At 39.9% G+C, this 25,295-nt stretch overlaps 1 protein-coding gene across 4 annotated transcripts in view; it reads right to left on the reverse strand.

Moving 5' to 3' along the window:
* Positions 1 to 22,234, reverse strand: part of gulp1b (GULP PTB domain containing engulfment adaptor 1b) — a 63,646-nt gene extending 41,412 nt beyond the window's left edge. For 2 of the 4 annotated variants that reach the window (XM_072683627.1, XM_072683626.1), the window contains exon 1: positions 21,872 to 22,234. The gene's annotated coding sequence lies outside the window, so the exon portion shown is untranslated. The remainder of the gene's footprint in view (positions 1 to 21,871) is intronic. The other 2 variants (XM_072683629.1, XM_072683628.1) reach the window with 1 other exon arrangement.
* Between the last annotated feature and the right edge of the window lie 3,061 nt (positions 22,235 to 25,295).

The following is a 25,295-nucleotide window of genomic DNA, read 5'->3' on the forward strand; positions in this document are numbered from 1 at the left end:
ACTAATGCTTTCCTCTCAGTTTCCTCTCTATGTCATCTCGGCATTTTCTAATAATTGTTACAGACATGAGTAGCTTCTCCCTTTTTGCTTCACGTTGCAATATGGGATAATAGTTTACACTGTAACCACAAAAAAAGACACATAAATATCTTGAATATTTGTGTTTACTCAACATTGACACTTTTCTCTATGCTACATCCTTTATACTCAAAAATGTTAGTATTTGTAATTAGTACGCAACTGGGACACAATCCAAAAGTATCAAAAACACCAAATTCTTTTTTTACAGCGTCACAACTGTTTGGCTCAAAAGACTTTCACTAATGCACTGGGTATTTCTATATTTTGGGGGCGTCAATAAAATATGATAAAACTGTGATGTAACAGTTTGGGGGGATTTAAATCAATGTGTTTTACAGCTTAGTTTTAGTAATGTTGGATTGGACAGAACAGTGTCTAAGGTAAAGTAAAAGTTAAATTCATATTAAATGGTTGCTGTGACGCAAATATCTTGTATCTCCAAGTTGCCAATTTTACAAGAGAACTTTCTTTATTTTGAATGTTGATTTCATTCCAGGTAAGTTTACATTTATGGCATTTAGCTGACGTTCTTATCAAGAGTGTCTTACAAGGTTACTTGTATTACAAAGGTGGGCCAATGTAGTGTTAGGAGTCTAACCCAAGGACTCTTATTGGTGTAGCGCAGCTGAGACTGGGAATCGAACCCCAGTCTCCCACACAGTGTGTGGCAAGCAGTGGTTTTATCTGTTGCGCCACAGTGCCACATTTCTTTCAAGAAGTGTTGGTACAATGTAGAGAAACAGAATAAATTAATTCCAAACACATGATAAACCATGGAGTTTTTTGGAGAACAATGTTTTTACGTGACAGCAATGCTGTTCCCAACTGAGACTCCTTCTTAGTGCTCTGTATAGAGCTGTACCGAACACACGAATTCTATCCATATTTTATGGGCTGCGATGTAAAATTGTAAATGGACAGTGCAGTCTCGCGTCACCCCTGTCCATATTCCTCTGTCATGCCATAATGTTAAATAGGTTCCTTCTGGGATTTAATAGGATAGAAATTACAGCCATCCATCTTAGTTTTTGCGCCTTTTCAACTCAGCCAGCACTCCTGAGCGAATTCTGTACGTCTTGGGATCCCCATATATCACGCCGTTTCCTAATCACGTTTGCCTGTGTAATGCAGATTTGTTCTGTATTCTTTATGAGGGTCAAAAATATGAATAATGCTGTGAATTGCCATTATCTGCTGGTTGGTTCTCTGCGTGTTTGGTTATGGGTAGACAACAAAGCTGGGCTTTGAAGTCGATGCCAAACGGAGATGCTTTTTGCTACAAAAGAAACCATCTACTAAGCTCAGCAACCCTAGAGTTCTTTAAAACGCACATAGGCACACGCATAAAAACGGGAACACACATAAACAAGGATTTTTGCATAATCATGGCCTATAATAACTCAAAAGCAATGCTACTGCTGTGTTGATGCAAATAATAAGCATGCCAGCAGTGACTTAGAATATTATGCATCCTCTTGTGCTTCCTGTGTAAAGGGAGGACAACAAGACCCAGCATCTGCTGCCTGCACACAGCCGCCTGCTACACACAGCACACCGTTGCTAACAATGCGGGATTAGTTACCGTGCGTCAATATAGACAATGCTGGCTCGGAATAACACACCGCAGGGCCTCTTTGGGAGGTTGTGAATGGTATTGCTAAGCTGAAGTTGCTGGCAGAGTTGTTACTGGCCTCTTTTATGTTGGATTGGGCAGGGAAACGGAGGATAAGGCTCCCTCCGGCAGAGGCACTACGCAACACACTCAGTTACCTGAACTGGAGCGCCTGGGTGATGAAAACAAGCAGAATGTGAAGCAGAATGGAGTCCATTTCCAGGTAATTCTGCCCTGGGCTGCACTGCCTGAGCCCTTTTAGGAGCTTTTCTGTGGCTGACTGAAATGGAAGAGAACTCAGCATCCTTCTCCCCAAAGAGAATTGTGTTCTTGAGTACACAGCAGAAGCAGCACTTGAACTTAAATGTCAGCTGCCAAGAGGCACTTTTACTGAGTGCGTCAAAAATGCAGGAGCAAAAATCAATACAAAGAAAGTATTGAGTGAAACATTACAGGCGGGTGAGGAAAGTGTCTTAAGTAAGGTGTTTAGCCACCATAAGATGTAAGAACAACTTCAGTAGGCCTCAGTACAGATTCTGCAAGTCTCTGCGGCTGCACTGGAGGGCTTGCTCGGTGTTGGGATGATCTAACAGATCCGGCAGAACATTAAAAACGCTGTATGGGCGCGTCTGGTTTTACAGCTGGAGCCTAGAAGCAGTGCAGCACTTTAGGAAAACAACATGTACAGTAAAGTCATGTAAGACTCATAAAGAAGTTGGCTCTGATAACAAGGGTTTTAGGGGGTGTTTCACACTTGCAATTTTTAGTCCAGTTGCCTCGAACCCTGGTTCGCTTTCACCCATGGTGCAATTTTGTTTGGGCAGGTGTGAAGACAGTAATCACACTTGGTTGCAGACCAAAGCAACCCAACCGAGACACTTAAGAGGAGGTGCTCTTGGAGGTGCTCAGGAGTCGTGCTAGTACTTTGTCATGCTAATATATAGGTGTCAGATGGACGAAGGAGGAGTTTCAAGCATAGAGCTCTTTGTTATTTTATATGTTATTATATAACTATGTTATATATCGTTATTTCATTCCTCTTTTTACACCTCTACCCAGATGCAGTGTGTGGTCAGAATACTAGATGAATATCTTCACATCTGTGTGAGGCAAAGCACATGATTTACACCATTTCCATTCTCATCAAATTCAGTGACCCCTCATGGCCTGTAGGCAGGGACTTTGTAATTCTGGAGACCATCTGGATATAAATGGTTCATCATAGGATGAAGGCGGCAAGTGGACAGCCGGCCCAAGCCATGCCAGGAAAAGGCTCTTACCAGCATAACCAGTCAGGGATTGATTTTAAAAGATTTAAAGATGATACTTGATCATTTAGTTTAGTTAAGTTTTCTGCTTTGTCCAATTACTTTTATGCCACTAAATATTGTTGAACACTGTTCGCCCGACTTGGATGAAAATGCCCTCAAAGTACAGAACTGTTACATACATAGCCCCCATATTTGGTGGCTCAAAAGTAATTGGACAAAGCTGAAAACGCATGAATCTTTAATCCTTTACAATCAATGACTGGCTCTGTTATGCTGGTGGGAGCCTTTTCTTGGCATGGTTTGTGCCGTCTGTCCATTTGCCACCTACTTCCTAGGATGAACCCTTTCTATCCAGATAGGAATAATCTCCAAAATGACAAGATCTCATATAAAGTAACAATAACTTGTAAAATGACATAAAAGAATCATATCAGGTACAGATCTTGTCAAGTATTGTAAAAAATTGTGGGAGTTCTACCTACCCCCCCCCCCCCCCCCACTAATAGTGTGTTATCTACTTAATGTGCTACAAGCAACCATTTACCACACTATAATTTATTGTTGGCTGATGTTATCAGCCTCTCCAAATGAATGATGGTCCAGGTTTGCTTCACAAGCCAGAGGAGATCACGTAATGCAAAGGTGAAAAATGCACATCAGGCGCTATATTTCACCAGGCCTGGGAATGCGCAAGCAGCCATTTATTTTCATAATGGCTCATTTTATGATGGATGCACTGCAAAGCAAGTTCTACCCTCTCAGTCCTTCATCTGCCTCTGTAGCATCACATTTGTTGGCCACTTTGTCTTCTGCACTGTGTGCTTCCATTAGACATTCGCCATTCATATGACAGCAGCTGTTTTGCCCCCTTTTATCTGATAACAAAAAGATGATACACTGGCTGAATATTCATTACTCGTAAACCCAATGCCCAAACCAAGATATACAGTATCTCAGTGCCCAAGGAACAGACGGGTGAATGCAGAATGGAAGAGCCAACAGAAAACAGCACAGTAAATTAGCTCAATTTCACAGACGAACAAATAAAGAAATGGTTTCTCTGAAAAACTATGTACACAAAGGCATGCATTTTCTCATTCTCCTCTATTATTGCCCAGCAGTGAATGTGAGCAAATCACCAGTAGCAAACAGCAGTTAATAGTATTGTTGTTGCAGCACCACCTCCACCTCCATATTTCCATGCCAGAGTGTATGTTCGGCTGAAGTAGGTTGTTCTTGACCGCTCTGAGGGATTTGTTACTTTATTTTTATTTTAATGTAACAGGATCTAATTCCAAGTTGTATCTGTAGACCATTTTATTGACCTATCATTCTAATGTAGGCACTATTTCAGATACGATAGTTAAAGGTGCCCTAAAATGGAAAACTGGATTTATTGTGGCGTAGTTATACAATGAGAGTTCAGCACATGGAAGTCCTTAAAAGCAAGTCTGTAAACTGTGTGGCCATCTTTGCAACAGCGCCAGGCAGTTATTTACAGTCACACAGGACCAGGCTCCAATCTCTGTGATTGGGGAGAGACCAAAACACTCTAAACTGAATATAAAATTAACGTTCATAAACAGATTTTAAATCACTCACCTTATGAACCAACCTCACATTGGGCTCAATTATGCACAAAAAAAAATTCTGATTATTTTGGCAACTGCGACCCAATAGACCCAATGTAACCCTCTGCAGCATAACCAGCAAGCTGATGGGCTCTTTATGCTGAGAGACTTTATCCGTAAACAGATGCAAGACCTCATTCATTTATTCATATTTCAACCAGTGGCCGGTCTCCTCATTCAGAATGACTCATGGGCTATTTCAGAAAGCCAGGGAGGCTATAAAGCTAGCTGGGTGGCCTTTCGAGGCTAAAAGCATGGGCTACCTCGGGAGGCCAAGGAAGCTATGGAGGTAGCTTTGTGCTACAACCATATGGGGGGGTGCTGGTGTCGTGACACATCCAACCCCCCCGGACACATCCTATCTTCTCTTACAAAAGGACCATTTAGGACCCTAAGCAACTGCTTACTAGGACATATTTAATGCTGTTATTTGCAAATGGAGCAAGTGAATTTGGTAATATGTGTTTTCCATTTGATAAAAAAGTAAACAGCAACACTGTCAAGAAAAGAACACAGTAATAAAAAAACATATTTCCATTTATTTCAATCGTGAATAGGCAATTAATCACAGGGATAATTTCACCCAATGGAACAGTCGGGAGAGATGACGTGTCAGGGGATAGGATGTGGAAAACTGTTGCTAGTATTTGTTAGCAAGCTAACACACGCTAAAGGAGCTAGCTCGATAGCGGATAGCAAGAGCACGATAGCTAGCTCTACCTGTTAGTATCAGCTTAACATGCCAGCATAGCAACAACAGTATTATGCAGCATTATGTTGTACTTGCTAATATGTGATTCACATTAAATAAATAAAGATAAATAAAACGCTTTATCAAGATAAAAACCTCTCAGTAATAATCAGTTAATATCTTTGGATAAATTTTGATCTGGCATATAAGTATGTCAGCCGCGTGAAGATGGCCAATTAATCAATCAATGGAAATTAATTGGTTCCAACCAATGGAACAGTTGGGGGGATAGGATCACGCCACCGGCTGGGTAAGGCTAGGTTGGTGCTTACAGGTTCCAGCCTAAAATATAACCCCTTAAGACCCTATTACAAGCTAACAGCTCATCGTGTTGACTGGACACACCAAGAGAACCCAGAAAGGACAGTATGTGATAAGACTCTGACATAATACCTAAAAGCTCTTGTAACAGTTTGAAGAGCTATGCTAGGCCATGTTATTGTGCTATGCTATGTTGCTGTCAGATGTTTCAATGATTCAGGTCCATGAGGCCCTTTCCCACATTAGGGGGGCACCAAAGGTAGCTACTTTTTAAGGACTTCTTTGTTCACAGCAGGTTTTTTAGGAAAGCCATTAACATTTCACATGAGCTCTTCCATATATCATATAGCCCCTTGGAATGGCTTCCTTCTCGACTACCCTTCGGGGATAATTAAAGTTCTGTTGAACTTAATGAACATGAACAAAAGGCATCAAAGCATCAAGCAAGACTAGAGGCCAAGACTTATTGAGTTAAAAGTTTTAAAATACTAAAACTTACATAACTAAAGAGCATACATGGACTAGGTTTAAATGTAAAATCAAGGCTATTCTTTAGATCTGAGGCAGATGTGTAAAGTCCTGATAGAAACCTTAACACAGATAATGTATTCTTTCATACTAGCTGAGGTCAGAACTACTTCAGCAGATGCTTTCTGTCATGGCTGCCGAAGGATAAACTCCACTTTAAATATTTGATGCACATTCTCTGGCGGCCTAGCACATTTACACAATGTCTGCCTCAACCATGTACTGCATGAACACATACTCACACACACATACAACTAGACATCGCAGATCGATGCTTGGTGGCCGGTATTAACCTTGAGATGCTTAATTCTATTTGCTCCACAGTCATTTCTGGTTCTGGATTCTGCTGTTTCAGCAATTATTCATCCATCCATATTTCATATTAACCACACATGGGAGCAATAATAAAATTAAGCTCAAGTGACAGACCCATTTTTTTTTATTACAAAACAAACACAAGGAGACTGCATGTCAAGGGGGAACCAATACAGCAACTGCATGTCGAAAATGTCCGGATCAGGTTATCTCGCCCCCTCCTTGATCCAATCTCAGTCTTAATGCTGAGTATCAGCCGATACCGATTTACACAATTTAGATAAGATGAGCTGCTGATTAATACTGAAGTAACATCACTTTGTTTTTAGTAACAGTTTCTATAATTAGACATGCTGGACTGATTGATTTATTGTAACTTCACCATCTGATATCACAAGCACAATTCCTGTCAGAAAATAAAAGCTTAAAAAAAGGCAGAAATGCTGCAGTGCCCTGGAGGTGGCTGGTTGTGTATGTGGCGCAGGAGGCACGTGTCTGCCCCCACCCTCCCAGTTTCTGGAGTATTACATGTTATGCGGGGTGTACTAACGAGTGGGTTGGGAAATTGGCTAAATCTAGAATTGGGGAAGAGAAAACTGTTCTCCACATGCAGTTCTAGGCCTTCAGATTTTGGGTTTCAGCACTTGTGATACTTTTCTGAAAACTTAAACAAGTAAGGAGAGAAAGTAGAACAAATTTGTGTCTTGCAGCGTTCTGTAAACGTGACCACAAACCTGAGAATAGGATAGGATCATACACCCTTGTTAATCTTAGCTTCATTATGTCATCCCCTATCCCCACAACCCTCTTCCTGTTTTCCCCCCGGAGAGGAAGTCGTGCAAAGAATGCACGCCGAAGGGGAACTGGGCGCGAGTGAGTACAGAATAAGGACCCTTCCTGAGAGGGGGCTATTATTTGATTTGGAACTGGGCCAGAGAGGCACTCCCTCGAAGCTCCGGGGTGGATCACTTGGCTGGCTTTTTATTCTCTACAGTACACATGTCAAGTGCTGGTCCCGAGGGCCATGAAACCTTCTGCCTTTCATCTCCAGCTTCACAAGAAGCACTCTGCAGTTTTTAGGCCACTTTGTGTGAACTGGCGCTGTCTGTCACAGTGCATTGCAAGCTCTGAGCTATTTCACTGTTTTTTCTTCTCTAGCAGTTGGGCTCAGATGCATGTTTTTCTCATGCGAGTGCTGATTAACAAAGAAGCCTTTAGAAGCCCATATCTGGTCCAGGCTCTGAACTAACAAACACATTTAGGATCCATTTCTCCATTTCTTCTCTGAAAATGAATGCCCTCAGCTTCTCACAATGGGTCTCTCCTGCTCTGTCTCTTCTCTATGGAAGCCATGAGCTTGTATCATCTCAGCTATTAGGTCTGGAGAGGTGCTGCTGGTTTTTGAAAGCGTGAAAATGCATTTATTACCACGGCTCAGAGAATGACCTCATTTGCACGAGGGAAAGTTGGTGGTCTTTTAAAGCATAGAAATAACTCACAGAGAGAGTTAGTCAGGCTAAAGAACAGCCTCCACATGGTGTGATAGCTTTAACCCAGTGTTACGACTAAGCTTCCCGAAGTAAACAATGCGAGACAGTAATGGTGTATATCACAGTATTATGAAATGAGGATGATATTTCAAAATGATGATGTCTCTGATGTTCACTGTTCCACAAGTTCCATGGTGAACCTCAGTTAAGCTGTTTTCACACTGAACGTAGAAAATTCACTGCTGCTATTTCAAACACATTATTTTCAATGGGATGTGCAGAACGGATTTTCGCTGCCTTGGAGCTCAGTGCGGCAAGTGCAGCATTAAATGGAGTCCACCACCAGACATGTGAAGTCATATAAAGTTCAAATGTTTTCAACTTCTGTGTTCCTGGAACTGGTCGACTCTAGGAACAGCCAATAGGAAAGCAGTGTTTGTGTCAGGTAGTTTTATATATTTCTGAACACAATCTGTGCAAAACCAGTCTGAAACCTATCATGACCTATCATTAAAGCATGGAAGCAGGTGTCGGCCCAGCTGGTCTCCTCAGCCATGGGTTAGTGAGGCTCTCACGATTTTCTGATTTTTCGAACTGGAAAAATTTGATATTTCAGTTCAAATGGAACGTACCATTAGCTCAGCAAGTGGGCTCAGTTTTCTTGCAGTTTCTACCGCTCGTTTGACTTAATCAGTCATATTTGAAGCATTGTCATCAAATAGGGTTTTGGTCAGCTAGAATCAAACATGCTAAAGTTGCAAAGCTAAGCCAATGCTAACATTGCGATATCAGTAATATTGTATACCGTGCTAATATTTGAAGTCTGTTTGATGGTACATCCTCACTTTTTAAATGCTTAGCATATAATTGCTGTCATTTCTTTATTTGTACAGGAAATATGAAGAATTTCTAAAATCAGACTGACACAGTGCTCTCTAGGTCACATGGGGTCTCATTATAGAGAGAGCTGAGATAGTTTGGAACATGTTGATATAAAACATGTGGGTATTTTCTGGTATGCAAGTGCCTTTAAAGGTGAATTTATGAAGATTTGCAAAATGGAGAAGATGCCATTACAGACTCCAGAGGGTTAACGTCAGGCTTTCATGTGAAGACACTTCTCAACAACAACCGAGACTCAGCCCAGTCTTATGCAATAACGAGTGATTGTGCTTCAGAATCAACGCTCAGTTCTGCATAAAACAGAGGCCTGATGTAAGACAGCACTGGGCTGATTGCACAAGAACAGGCCTTCTGCACATATCAGGCAGATTTAGGAGAATGTGAGAGAATCTCTGAGAATCTCTCAGTGATTAGTTCCTATAGCGGAGAATCAGACTGAACAATGATGTGTAATTATATCGCTCTTCTCTCTCTCACCCAAGACACAAAAGGTTCAGTGCATATCTGAATGCCATTTGATATGTCTAATTAAATGTGGCCCTGCAGAAAAAAAAGAAAAGAAAGGAAATCTCCCTCGTTCACGCTCACGCTCTCCCTCTCCCTCTCGCTCAGACTGAGCTTCCCAAGGGAGAGGAATCTATGCAGCATACCACAAAGGAATACTGTCTAATTACGACGCTCCTCTAAATCAATGTGTGAGTTAAATCCTTTTATCGTTAATCACGCTTTTCACTCACCAGCCTGACTCCGCGCAAATGAACTGATAAAGTCTGATCAAACTAGATGCTAACAGTTTAAACACGCAGCTGCAGTACGTCCTCACACGCAGACGACTTCCTATTACAGAGGCTCTTCTATAAAAACAAGCATTAGATAAAGTGCTCTGTCTGAGCTTTGATACGAACAACTGTTTTACTTGAACAACTTAATAGCGGGACTACAAGCGGCTCGCATTCAGTCCCTTTCTCTGCCAGGGGTCACCTTTACCTCCAGCGTTCTTCACGGCGTTATCTCTTAAGGCTTTAGCTCAGCATCTGAGACAGAACCAAATTACATCTCTTATTCAAATGTAAGCGTCTTCACATCTTGTCCCTTTATGAGGATTATATCATTCTGTATATGACAGATATTGTTAAGCTCATCTCTAATCTGTAGCCAGTATTTGAGAATTTAGGTGAACCCTCTGGAGTCTAAGAGTATTTTCTCGATTCTTCTTAAATTTGCCTTTAAAGGCACTTGTATATTAGATAATATCTTTTATAGATAATATGTTTTATATCAGAGGTCTGATTTTACCAGAGTGTGATGTACACAAAAGTAGTGAAATATCTTAGGGATGGCACTGATCCGATACTAGGATCAGAAATCGATCTCGATGCTAACAAAATGAACTGGATCAGGTATCAGATAAATAGGCCGATCCATGGGACTGAATTTGATTGTCGCACCGCTGGTATTCTAGGCTTCATAACTCAGGATCAGAGTAACATACATACATATACTAGCAAACAGTAGACTTACCCTATCTAAGCAGCCATCAACTATCAGGGCATCATCCAGCTCAGAAAAACAGCTACAATCCCTACACATCGCCTTCAGCAGCCTGCTCTGTTTACTCTAGAGCAGTGGAGGGAGGATGCGGGGATGAGCGGAGGATCTTTCATACACACAGGCACACAAGCAGGCAGACACAATCAAGCACTGTTTTGAGTCCCAGAAGTGTCCCAAATCGGCAGATTAGAGTTACAGTTTTTTTTCATTAAATATCAGCAATGGAGGACAGCTGAAAGCGAGGGGGAGGGGGTGAAGATGAGTTTTTGAGTGTCCATTCGTCAGTTTCACACCAAGCATAGACAGATGCACAAATCCAGTAATTACAGATGAGAAGCAGACGGCGAACACACAAATCCACCAGTTAGACGTAGCGAGCGACCTTCTTCATATCGCCGCAACTACGGATGTGAGTCACTTACAAGCTCTCTATAAAATGCACTGGAAAGGACGGACTCTACATGTTTAGGAAATGTCTGTACTGTATTATCCCAAAGATATTCATAGATACTTTGAGAGACATCCTGTTACCCCACAGCTACAACCATTTGGGTATGAACAGACTACTTTAAATTCTATGGTTAAACATAATTATAAGAAAATGTACAAGAAAGTAGAGCATGACTTGGTTAGATGGGCCAATTTGTCAGCATCCCTCCAGACAAGAATTTTAATGATTACAATGAATATTTTACCTCATATTCATTTTCTCAGTATGATGATTCCATTACCACCTCTAACTGCTTATCAGAAAAAGGTAGATAAACATTGCCAATTTATTTTGAATGCAACACCCAATGTATGGTTTACTTCTCTGTGGTCTCTCCAAAGCAAGAGTTGGACTGGGAGTATTTCAATCCAATTCTTTTAGCCAGGTCCACTATTAACATGGATCTCTCCTGAAAGAATCTATAAGAAGTACTCATACAGCCGTTAAGAATTCAAGCATTATTTTAGCAACTCTACAAACACTAAAGGCCAATTTATGCTTTTGTGATGAATGTACCCTACACTGTTCCCTATGCGATGAAAACTCTAGCGAAATTTCCACCAGGAGACTCTAATGCAGCGTCACCTTTCTTCAGCCAATCACCAGCCTCCACCTGTGTTAAAAGACCTCTACTTACACACCTTTTTTTTCTGCTTTCAGAAGTGACGTCACACCTCTCCCTCCTTCCTTCCCACCGCCACCAGTTTGATCGCAACAGCTGCGCTGAGGTGGGCTCGGCCCCCTGCCTGTGAGTTCGCTGGATCTGCTAGAGTCCAGATGTTGCAAGACCTGGGCTGATGATGGGGCCTACGTCAAAAACTTTATCCATCGACAATGATTTTAACTTGCTAACATTGTTCCTGTCTCATTATTTATTATTTGTCAAAACTAAATTCATGTCTCCGGAGTCTTCTGGCAGAGATACGGATAAAGACAACGCAATCCGCAACAACTGTGATTGTTCTGCCTGGTAGCATCGGTTAATTTCATATGGAAGAACATGGATCATGAACTGTGGGTGCGCTGTTAGATAAATGGCTGCAGGTGACGAACCAAATCATCAAATCCAGCTGCCATACAGTCTGTCCTCTCCTCAGAGAGGAGAGTTACAGAAATTGAAGTAAAAGTACACAACAGCTATTTTGTTCCAACTCCAAAATCATCCGCTCCGTTTCAGTCGCCATCATTTGTAATTCGCAGAGAGTCCCCACAGTGACATCAACAGAACCTCCCCCTCTCAAGACTACTGTCTTGGCTGCAAAACACTCACAAATTGGTTGTAGACTTGGTCCCTTTATAACCTATTAGATAGGCAATTCCTGAATGGAATTCAGTGAAACCTGAAAGGAACATCCATACACCATTGTGCCATAACAAGGATATCAAGTTCGGCAACAAATCTTTTGTATCTCAACATTTTTCTTCACTTAATAAGATCTTGTTCAAAATATTGAGAGAATACTAAATCTTAGTATCGTGGATATCGTGGACACTGGACGAGTGTATTGTTACATCCCTACTTAAGTGAAATCGTTACATTGTTACTGAAGTTCTAGAGATATGGTGTTTTCTTATGTTTATATCATTGATTTAGGTCAATTTTTCACACCAGGGCCTTGCACAGGAAAAGTAGTGCTGACAACAACTTCATCATGATACTTAAAGACATCTGTATGACTTTATACAATTTTCAGGATATTTATCATGTGGTATTTTGATCCAAAAATGACTAAAATGTTTATTAAAAACTTTTTTTATGTGATTAAGGGACCCTTATATTAATATACCTAATACTGAGTACCGTGATTTTTACACAAAATATGCTGCACTACATTCAGTTAAATAGGAGTGATTACACTCTTTGATTTTCACTCTTTGAAATGTGCAGGTAACCAGTCTTCTTTAAGTGCTGACAATATCCACAATATACTTTAAGCATATTGTGTACCACTATAACAACACTGATCACAATACATAAATAAAATTGTCATTTGCCCACCCCTATGTGACACTATTATTATCATTATGACATTAGTAATTACATAATGGCAGGACTTTGTAAAATGTCCCATCTAAACCACAGAAAAGACCTAATATTTTACGAAAATGTTGCATAGATTCAAGGCACACCATGCCAGATGCAGCAAAGCTAACCTAAACCATTACAAATCCTCCTCCACGAATGAAAGGATTGTATGAAACCTTCATCTTTTATCTGTGAACATAGAGCTGATATGATTTGACAAAGAGCTCTGAGACAGTTTTGTCTCATCTGTCCAATGGCCATTCTCCCAGAAGCACAGTGGCTTGTCAATGTGCATTTTAGCAAATTCCATTCTGGCTTTTTTGTTTCACTTGTTTCTCTAACAGTGGAGTCCTCCTGGGTCCTGTTGTAGAAACAGTGACAGATGGTGCGATTAGACACTGATGTACCTTGACTTTGGAGTTCAACTTGATCTCTTTGAAAGTTTACCATGGCTACCATTGACACTATCCTTCTCTTCAATCAGGGGTGATTTCCCTCTTGTGGCCACATCCAGAGAGGTACCCCAGAATTTATATATTGAGTATTTTCCCCTCTGTTTTGAAAGTATTTCCATGCACACAAAGATGCTAGCCTGCCGGGTTTTCAGCACAGTGACAGCTCGCTGGTAAGGGTACCAACATATTTGTCCATTTGTATTTAATTCTATATCCAGTGCTACACTAAATCCTGGACAAACGATACACAGTATGTCAACATATTTATTTTTACATCTGAAAAGTTTGAGAGAACAACCAATGGTGTCCCATTTAAACACTACTATGAGTTGGAGCTGAGCGACATGGTACAAATGTTATATCATAATTAGTGTTGTACCGATACTATATACCGCATCGATACTGGCATATACATACAGTATCGGTATCAGCAATAGAGAGCACCGATACCATGAAGCCCTACATTTTTTTACATATAACAATTTTGTCTGCATACTTTATTATGAAACCAAACATTTAACCAGCCAGTTAGAGCCAGTCTTTAATAGTAATTACCATTAAACAGACATTTAATGGAACTTTTACATGTACAGCAATATTTGTTTTCATTAGTTGAGTTTCTTTTTGTTTCTAAATTGCCATTTTTTTACTGCTCTGAAATGTGAATTTTAAAAAGCTTAGCAAACTTAGCAAGATGATGCGTCCCTTACAAGCGTATTATATCTTATATTAGAATTTATAGCCATCTGTCAAATATTTATATCAGACTTGGTATGGGTACTCTGCAAATCTGGTCTGGTATCAGTATATATCAGTATCGGAAACAAAAAAGTGGTAGTTCTGCATCCCTAATCATGATATTTAAAGACTGCGTTAAAATGCGTTATTAATCACATCTTTTCGTGATGTAGACAAAATGCACCAACAGCATGAAAAAGCTTTTTTACAACTCGTATCCAAATACTCTCCCATACTGAGTACTGTGATTTTTACACAAAATATACTGCACTACATTCAATTAAATAAGAGTGATTACACTCTTTGTAATGAAATGTGCAGGTAACCAGTCTTCTTTAAGTGCTGACGATCCACAATATACTTTAAGCATATTGTGTACCACTATAACAACACTGATCACAATACGTAATAAAATTGTCATTTGCCCACCCCTATGTGACACTATTATTGTCATTATGACATAATGGCAGGACTTGTAAAATGTTCCATCTAAACCACAGAAAAGACCATACCAAAGCCTAGACTTGCTGAAAAGGGTACCTTTATATTTTTGTCAATATCACGCACCAAACACACAGATGTTCCATGTCTTAATAATTCCAGTCATCAGAAAATAAAGTCCTAGCTTTGCCTTGTAAGATCAATATGAACATGACGCATGGCAGGAAAAAGATGTAGTAATTCTTGTTTACTCTCTGATCAATAAAGCTTCAAAATCAGGCTGAAAACTGGCATGTCAAAGATAATGAGATTTGTTTGCACAGTTATGCAGCACATGGGCACAGGCCCACCATACTACAGCAAACCCCAGAATTTTAAACAGCTTAAAGAAACAGCAAATTTCCTCTCCATACTGCAGCAATACAAGGTATATAGCTTATTTCTATCTTTCGCAGTTTCAAATAACAACAAAAGATAAAACATGCCCAAAGCAAAAGTTTGGGCACCCTGCATAGTCAGTACTTAGTAACACTTTGACAAATATCACATATTTGCTGGTATTTAATCCAGACGGCAAAGCCTATTTCAGAAGTTCTACTATGAAAAGAAAATACTTTAAGAACTACAAAACAAGAAAATGTGTTTTTTAAGGAAAAACGTCAGACTATTACTGTACAAAGAGAGCAATTGATTTCAGATACGACAGAACCAAAGGGACAGTTCCTTCATTCGGGGGATGACTCATACAGATGGTTGTTATTCTTTATATCTATTCAAAGCACACAAACAGCAAAGTTCAGCCATTTCTGAGTGTCATTGGCTGTTCCTCGTTCCTCAGTTCTGCAAACTCAGAGTGCCTTTTGACTTTGAGAGTTTGCTGAGTGCATGCTAAGGATACAAATACAGACTATGAAAATCAGTCAGTATGTGTGTGTGTGTGTGTGTGTGTGTGTGTGTGTGTATGTGTGTGTGTTTGCATTCTGAACAAAGTTGGCTGAAATGTCTGTTTGGATTACTTTGTACAGTACTTAAAATAGGTTCTTTAAATCAATAACTGAACCATTTTTGATGCTATGTAGAACTTTTAAAAGGTTTTCCAGCAATTCCAAAGACATTTAACCAGGCAAAGAACCATTGAAATGGTTCTTGAAGCATTGAAATGGTTCTCTGTCTTTGTTGTATATAGAACAACTGTATTTACTAAAAAAACATTAAATATTAATAAAAAGGAACTCGATGGCCAATTTTCTGACATTATCAGTAATAATCCTGAAAAAAATAAGCCATTATTGTGACATAATCCATCAAAATCATGAGAAAATAAGCCATTATTGTTTTATAATCAGCCTAATCGTCATGCAAATAAGCCATTATTGTGATACAATCCATCAAAATCCTGAAACATTACCCTTCTTTTGGTGACATTATCAGTCAGAATCCTGTGACAATAAACCAGTATTGTGACATAATCAGTTGAAATCATGAGAAAATAAGCCATTATTGTGACATAATCAATTGAAATCATGAGAAAATAAGCCATTATTCTGACATAATCAGTCAGAATCCAGTGACAATAAGCCACTATTGTGACATAATAATTGAGATTCCTGTCAAACTGTTAAAATCTACCATTAATGAGTCAATGAGTATATTGAGTACAATGAGAATATTGAGAAAATATGCCATTATTGTGACATTTTCAGTCAAAATCCTGAGACATTAAACTGTTATTGTGACAAAAGAAACCCTTGTTGTGATGTTATCAGTCAAAAATAAATCCTCCATTATTGTGACAATGAGTCAAATATTGAGAAAGTAAGCTATTGAAAGTAAGTTATTGTGACATAATTAGTCAAAATAATGAGCAAATAAGCTGGTACTGTGACATTATCTAACATAATCCTCATAATCAGTCAGATTGTTGGGGAAATGAGCCCTAATTGTGACATAATAAACGCCTGAATTGTGAGAAAATCACTGTTTTAGATAAAAAGTCAAAATTTGAACATAAAAAATAAGTGTAGCTGCCAAAAACAGAGCGGGTTCGAGTAGGTAAATTGTTACTCATCAGCCTGATGGAAAAAGAACTGCAGATCTGTGGTATGGTGTATCTTGTTCCAGCTTAACTGTCGCAACAAAGATTAAGGCATTTTCACTCTCTTTCATATCTCTCTCAGGTGGCAGTTTTGTTTTAGGGGAGGCTAAAAAACATCATTTGCTCCATTACTCAGACATCTATGACTACATGTCCAAAAGTCTGTAGACACTAGCTCATCCAACCTTTCTTCTGAAGTTAAGGGCATTCCGGAGAAGTTTGCCCACCTTCGCTGCAGTAACAGTCTAAAAGCTTCTAGGCAGGCTTCACACTAGATGTTAGAACACTGCTGTGAGAAACTGATTGCATTCAGCCACATGTTGGATGATCAGCTCTGGATCATCACAAATGGCACTCATATTTTTCTTAAACACCATCAAAAGTCTGCAAAGCATTCTGCTTTTCTGGAGACATTTCCTGGAGACATTCAGCCTCACGGGGAGAACTGTTAGACTGGATTTGTCAGAGAGCTTGGCTGAAAAAGGGTTCCACATTCATTTGCATGTAAAGTGCAAAACAAGAAGCCGAAATGGAAAAAAAGAACATCCAGACCAGCAGCAAGTCAGAGCCTTCAGCTTCTGCTGAATGTTAGCATTCAGAGAGAGAGGTTGGAAACAACCAGTCAAGGTTACTCATTACCAAGCCTGGTTGAAGTGAAACTTATTTAGAAATGCAAGGAACAGAAATAGTTCCTAAAGTCTGAGTGGAATGCAGTAACCTTGAATAAACTCACTTACTCAAAATTCGCAGTTTGAATATTAATAGTATTCAAGGCCCAATGTGTGAACCAACCGTAGCCAGTTAAAGTTAATTACTTCACTTTGGTGTTGGAGCAGAAATGAAAGGAGCACTTCTACATCATACAGAAGACCCCGATGCGAGTACTTATGAAAACCACATCTGTTTTTGCACTGCGCTAATTATGTCTAAAGACTATAACTTTTTTTTCCATCTGAGGTTTTCTTACAAAGCACGTCTCTATTTCTGTCTCCTGCTCTTATCCTCCAAACACAATAACAATGAGAAATAGATTTAATCATAGAACATGACTGGCCACAGAGGAGCTTACCTACTCGAACACAGTGGCTGTGCACAATCTCAGTATGGTTTACCCACACTGAAGCAGGAACCACTTTTTTCCTCTTCTATTAGTAACTGCATAACTGTAGCTGGGTTCCAAAGCCTAGGCTGCAGCTGAGGTAGGCTGCATTTCTCAGCCTCTACATCATACGTCATATAAGGCTGTTCTGAGGTGTAGGATCCTTTGTATACGGTCGCTAAGTAATCTTCTCGAACCATCTCGCTAGACTATTGAAGTGTACAGACTTCTATAGGATGAATGCAGTACACAACCACATTCAAGAAAGTTAGCAGCATGCCATGCTAAGCTGAGCTCAAGCTGACTGGCGTCTGACCGCAACAAGTGGAAATAGCGCTCCGAAAAGCCCAAAGACCCACCTTCTTATTTTACATCAGCGAGGATGCTGCCACCTCCTCCTAACCCATGTTTTATTTATTTATTATTCTAGTACATAAGAGATTTCCGAGTTGTGTAGAGTTTCAGTTGTGTAGCCAGTTGTGACCTATTGCATTGTTTTTTGATCAGCGCTACACAGAAATAAGATCTAAGCGAAGGTTTACTGCTTAACACAGTGCAAGCTGTGCCAATGAATTTGGATAGGGACTAGGGATGCACCGATCCTACTTTTTCTGGTCTGATATTGTTACATAAACTTTGTGTATCCGCACACACCCAACATAGATCCGATACCATTGTTGAATGAATAAATCATATAGCTAATATCTGCCTGGTGCTAGAAATGTACCAAATGCCATTCTCTTGGCCAGTTCTAATTTGCGATTTTTGACCTACTGAAGTCTGACCAACTGATTCCGGTTTTGACCAATTCTTATGTTCATTGACAGATATGTTGCAATGTAAAATTCTCAAATCTCAGAATAAAGAGCACTAGGGTGTGTTTTCTTTTTACAAACCATGAAAAAATGAAGTACAGTATTTTTACTGGTTTGGGACTGGCAGGTAGTAGGCTGCATGTGTGCCGTGACAATTCTGGTACATTGTATTGAGCATCTTGGGCTCAAGTAATGTATCAAGTTTCTAAACCTCCTCTCCTCGACATCAGAAACTGTCTGGTCATCCAGTGCTATGAATTTCATTATTTTCCTAATAAAGGCTTTGGTCTTTTCATTGCTGAAGAAAGATAGCAGAGTCTTTTAAAGCCAGGTTCATACTACACAATTTTAGCCCCAATTTTTGAGTGGTCAAAGGCAAGTTTGCGTCTACGTGGCGCTGACTCGGTTGCTATGTGTGAACTGCTGAAAGACGTGATCCGAGCCATCAGCAGCCAGAGTCAGAGAAAGCGCAATTTGGCTGTGCTCTCTCCAGATCCCCTCATTACTCTTAAAGAAATGTTGGTCGGTATAGGCATCTGTTAGCTGGTGCAGTGGAGCTGGGCACCCACGGCTTTTCTCTGATGCAAACCACAACCACTAACTGCAAGCTTGTTGGCGTCTTCCCTCGCTGTGAAGAACTTTTTTGTGTAAGTGTGTATGTGTTAGTGGCTGTGTCTGTGCTGCTGTCACATAAAGTAAACCATCCAGCCTCAAAAGAATGTAAATGTGACCAGCACAGAATTGACCGGTGTGTCACCAGTCATGGCCAATCAAGCTGAATTTCAACAGGTTCTGGTAACCGGCCAAACGATCTGTGCATCTTTTGCCTATATGACACTAGGTGGAGTAAACTGGAACTTCTGAAATCTGACCCCCCCATAAAACAACATGTATGATCTGAATATTAATTAAGCGCTTCATTGAAAAAAAAACAGTCAATTTTAAAGCAGTATTAGTATCAGTGTCAGCCAATTCCACAATGTTGAGTATCAACATCTGGAAAGAAAACGTGGCGGCATGACATTTTTACTGAACAGCAGATGTAATAAATATACAGTATGTGTCAAAGGTTTAATTACAAACAGCCCTTCTGGGCTTTGAGACTACTCCACAAAGTGACTGTAATCTCATGAGTGCCTTGTCAGTGTCAGGACGGACACCCGCAGATTGCTCTAATCAACACGTCCACTCTGGCATCGTAAAGCATCATATGCAAATGTTTCTGTGTGTACGGAGCCCTTGGGTGCATGCAAATCATGGCCTGGTAATTATGCATGTACACCCAGCATGTACACCCAACCCAACAAGAGGAAGTATATGATTAGCTACAGTGCTTGTGCTTATATGTATGTGCTGGATCTGTGTTTTTACACTAGTTGCTCAAAGCAGGAAGAAGTCACAGTGCCTTTGAGGGAAGAACAGGACGAGACTGACAACTCCAGCGGAGGGCCATTAAGCCAGTCGGAGAATGACCGGAATCTAATTGTGCCACTCTGTGATTGCAATGTTCAAGGACACCCTCGCTACGAGAGACATGTCGTCAGCAATGGAAGCACAAACAGCACCCAGGTCTGGACAGCTGGGGCTGGAGGCTCCAATCTGGGTCAGAGCTTTAGGTTTACAATACAAAGGAAAATTGCTGAAGGAAGCACAGCTTGTTAAGGGGGGACCTGAATGGCTAAAATGGACCTCTGAAAAAAGGCGGGGATCATAAAGGTTGTGCAGACCACCCACTTTATTTGTAGTGTTTACTAGACTGAATAAAAAAAGGGTATGAATGTGTGAAGTGGTTGCAAATGGATAGACATGTGGTACATCACTCAGCTATGGCTGAAACAAGCAAATCTGAAGAACGCAGTTATGTTTATGTAACATATTTTACTCCCAATGAATCATTAACTATTATTAACCATTATATGGTGCAGGTTTTCACTGTTTCTCTGTTTACAACTGGTGAAGCTATAGGAAATAAGAATAATTATTTTATACCACTTTTATAGGCAGTATTTGAACAAGAGGACGATTCTAGAAGCAGTTAGCGATGACCCATACTGACTATATGAAAATCTGATACATAAGATATATGGATTGTAAAAATTTGAGCAATATTAAAATATATGAACTTCTCTTCTATTCAACATACACTATATTGACAAAAGTATTGAGACACCTGCTCATTCATTTTTCTTCCGATATCAAGGGCATTAAAAAAAGAGTTTATCCAGCCTTTGTTGGAGTAACAGTCTCTGCTGTCCAGGGAAGAAGGCTTTCCACTAGATTTGGGACGCCCAACTCCCCAACTCATCCCAAAAGTATTAGATGGAGCCCCAACCATCCTTCCTGAGAGCACAGTTCCACTGCTACACAGCTCAATGCTTTTGGGCTTTATACCCTTTAGTTCACCCATGGCAGTCATGGTGCCAATAGCTTCATGTTTATCTGCTCTGGAGAGTCCTGCTCTTTTGGCAGTAGTTCTATACTAGACAAGCTGTGTGTGTGTGCATTTGCACATCAGTGTCAGCATCGGGTGCAGCTTAAAGTAGCTGAATGCATTCATATAAAAAGGCTGTCCACAAACATTTGGATGTACAGAAGAATAAAAAACCTTCTTATTAAGTCATTTTAGAGCATTTCTATTGGTCCATTTGTCATTAAAATTTGGACACAATGTAAAGGACACCTGCCGGACTCATATTAAGTCAAAAAGTGAAAAATGCTTTTTTATTCAGATATTAAAGATATGAATACTACATGCATTACTAATATGCACTATATGCACATATATGTGTTTAATGTATCTACCACAGATATGATCTATATATTATATACATTATATATATTATATATTACATACATTATATATTATAGGTGTTCAAGATATGACACCTACAGATATGTATACAATATATATGTACATATGTTGTGATATAATAAATATTTGCCCAGTCATTTATTGTATATGGTCATATATCTGATTGGGTATGATGGGTATAATCCCACTGTAAATTCCTCAGAGCCAGCCAGCCAGCCTCTCCCCCTCTCTCTAATGGACCTCAGGTTGGCTCGCTGTCTGACTGATAATTCTGGACCTCTCCATGCCTCCAGTGCAGAGGCACAGTAGACCAGCCATTACACAGCGGTTCATCACAACTTATCGTGCCGCTGAAGCACTTCCACTTCACCGCGCTCGGTAACTTCCAAACACCGTCCAGCGCAACTTTAACCGGAGCGACCAAAACAAGCCCAGAGCAGGAAACTCCAGCGCTCACCCCAAAGCCTCCAACCGCCGGACAGAAGCAAAGTAAGAGAGTAACTCACCGGAAAGGAGGCTTTTTTTTGGTCGTAGTCCTCAGTAAAGCCGCGCTGGTCGGGGCGCATCTGCTCCGCGCTGCCGTGAGCCGGACTGCTGTACTCCGCTTTACTCGAGCTGCTTAAAAAGTTTCATGACGTCAGTGGAGCGTTTAAAACGCCGCGTTTCTACTGGAATGCGCAGCCTGCTGTTCATTTAAAGGGTCCGCGCGCCACATCTGCACACAGGAGCAGCGGCGCTCCAGCTGTGTTCTGAATGAGAACCCCCTGCTGCACGACCCCGAGCACTCCACAGAGAGACGTTTCCGGCTCTGAAATCCCATATATCCACCTTAAGCCCTTTAACCTGCATTAGCGCGGTAGAATACAGTAGAATACAGTAGAATACAGTAGAATACAGTAGATTGGGTAGATTACCGTACAGTCGTTCTTACGCAGAAACCGTGTGTCTTCATTCTTGCCGCGATTCTGACAGGAGTTCTTGCATTGTGTATAAATATAAATGGACCAATAGAAATGCTCCAAAATTACTTTTTATTATTTTATTTTATTTTTTACTTTCATTATTTTTTTTACCTTGTCCTGTAAAGTTGACATTTTGGAGATACAAGGTTTTTGCATAACAGTGATGTTCATAATATACAATAAAAATAAAGCTTTATGTAGAGTTTGTAAACATTGCATATGTGCAAGCGGGATGTAAAGGATTGGCCTAAAATATATCTATAAAAAAATTATAACTTTTAAACGTTTTATTGAAACCTAGCTGTCGCCTAACATCGCCTCCACTACCCAGTCTTGCCACTCCCACTGGTGGCGCTATTTTCACATATTTGTTTCCAAGATTAGGTCAAGCTGCACTCAAAATAAATAAATAAATAAATAAATAAATATATATACACAATATCTGCCAAAATCTGCCATTTGTAATTTAACATTATAATTAAACATTATATGAATAAAAAAAATGAAAACAAATAATATTTATATATTACATATTTAATGGAAAAGTTACAGTAGAATTGAACGGACAAACAAGTTTCTGAGCTTCCTGCGAAAATGTTAGCTAGCAAACAGGACAGGCATACTAATACTACCAAAACTGGAATACACCACAATACACCTTGTACCTGTCAGTTTGTATATCCAAGAACATGTACATACAACCACATTTTCTTGTAATGGAAATAAGTAAGCAAGCTGACCTTCGAAGTGAACCCCCTTCTTCTGTATGTAGTGAGTTTGGGTCTAAGACCACAATCAGAATCCGTAGTTAGGCGGTACAGACAGCCCGGTCGGTAAAAAGTACACACAGAAATCAGACATTAAACAAAACATATATATATATATTTTTATACGTATATATTATATTTGAATAATGATTTTAACAGAATATGTTATTTTAACATAGGGCACACACCTATTATTTGAACATACACACTTTAATGTACTCATATTTTAATGTACACAGATTTGAATGTGTGAAAATATGTGGCACAATTAGCTAAGCAATTTTTCCTCTGTCTGTAATAATACATTGGCAAAGCGGGTTGCGAATGCAAGGGCTAAACGTAAGTGTGTGTAAACATTATTGAAACAAAATCATGAATAAACCAGGAACAGAGCAAATCTAGGTAGACATACATAAGAAAACTGGAAAACAAAACTAGACTGAGGCTAGACTAGACTGAGGCTAAACTAAGAGAATACAAGAGCATTAGTAGTAACATGACGCCGCAATGAACGTACAGCACCGGACAAAGATGAATAAAGGGGGCAGGGCTACAAACGAAACACAATTGCGAATATGAAACACTGGGTGGGTGCAGTAAAGTGATTGAGCGATCAAGAGAGAGCAAGAGAGATGTGAACTCAAGGTGAAGTAAACAGCTAGTTAGTTAGTTAGTTAGTTAGCTAGCTAGTGCAAACAGGGACAAATGAGAAAACACTCAGAGGTAAAGCCTAAGAATATGTGCAAGAATCTCCCTTCCCATTTAGGTACTGATACCTGATCTTCAAGTATGTGCCGATACCAAGTACCTGTTGTGACTTTGTAGCCTTAGTAGCACTTCTGATAAAAGTGTATTGTATGCCCTTTATTTGCTTATTTATTATTATCATAATAATAAATTCGATGCTGCATCATCTGCTTTTGAGCTGCACGTCTGTGCAGACAGACAGATTTGTTTGCAGACCTGCTAACAAGAAATAGCCCCAACCTTGAATAGCGTGTAACTAGCTAATATGCACATATGGAAAGACAGTTTTCTGTGGCCCCTGATTGTTCTTGCTAATCAGTGTCTGATAGAACAATTAGCGGAAGATGCTGCTCACCTGTGTTTGTGTATTGTATAATCTCTGCTCGTCTGCACATGTTGATTACGAGCATAAACAACCATACACACACACACACACACACACACCTCAGATGTAGTGCATAATCAATGTTGTGTGCTTTGCCAACAGAATCCACAATCTGGATCCCATTTGCTAGCCATGATTTGTTTGCAGGCACTTTAATAACCAGCCCCCAGATGAGTGGGATTTGTTCATTGGGGTAGAATGGCACAAATGTGTTGAGTGCAACCCAGCCAGCTGGATTACATTCCATCTTTTTTTTATCTGCTCAAATGATAATCTGGTCCTTTTTTTTTTTTTTTGCAATGATTTCTGGAACACTGCAGAAACGTACTCAAGACAACAAAACATGGAGAAAAGAGGAGATTGCTGCTGGGATCAAATGCAAGCCCAAAACAAGAGAAACATGGTTATAATTTATTGTGCATAAAAACTTTGAAAGTAGGCTATAACTGGAATTTTATTCTTTCACTTCTCAGTAAATTAAAAGAAAAGCGGAGAAGATAATGATGATGCGTAAAGCTACACACAGTTTGTCAAAATAAACAAACGGGGACAGCAGTCAGTTTTGTTTTTATAGCACATTAAAATAAAAATGGTAAAGGGACATCTTACTGCACTGTCAAGGCAAGATGGGCTGTGATGGATCCAGAACCTGTCCACAAGGCAGAAATACCACTGGACAGGATGGCAGCCCATTTTTTGTGGGTCTTTCTGCCTTCAGGTTTGTTTTCAGTAAGTAAAAAACTGCTCAGTTGGGTTGAGGTCAGACTACCATTTATTAACATTCTATTTATTTGACCTAAGAAGTTCCTGGGTTGCCTTCGTCGTTAGATTTGGATCATTATCTATCTGTACTAGGAAATGCCATCCTATTGGTCTGCAGCAGTAAACACCAGTGACCCAGTTCCAGTGGCAGCCATACATGCTCATGCCATAACAGTGCCTCCATCATGTTTGACATATAACATGTAAATTTTAGGATAATTAACCCTTTCTTTCTTCATAATTACTTCATCACATTCATCATGCAATTCATGAATAGAACAGCACAGCTAGCATATATAACATTAAC

Source organism: Salminus brasiliensis, chromosome 7 (assembly GCF_030463535.1).
Source record: "Salminus brasiliensis chromosome 7, fSalBra1.hap2, whole genome shotgun sequence".
NCBI classification, from domain to species: domain Eukaryota; kingdom Metazoa; phylum Chordata; class Actinopteri; order Characiformes; family Bryconidae; genus Salminus; species Salminus brasiliensis.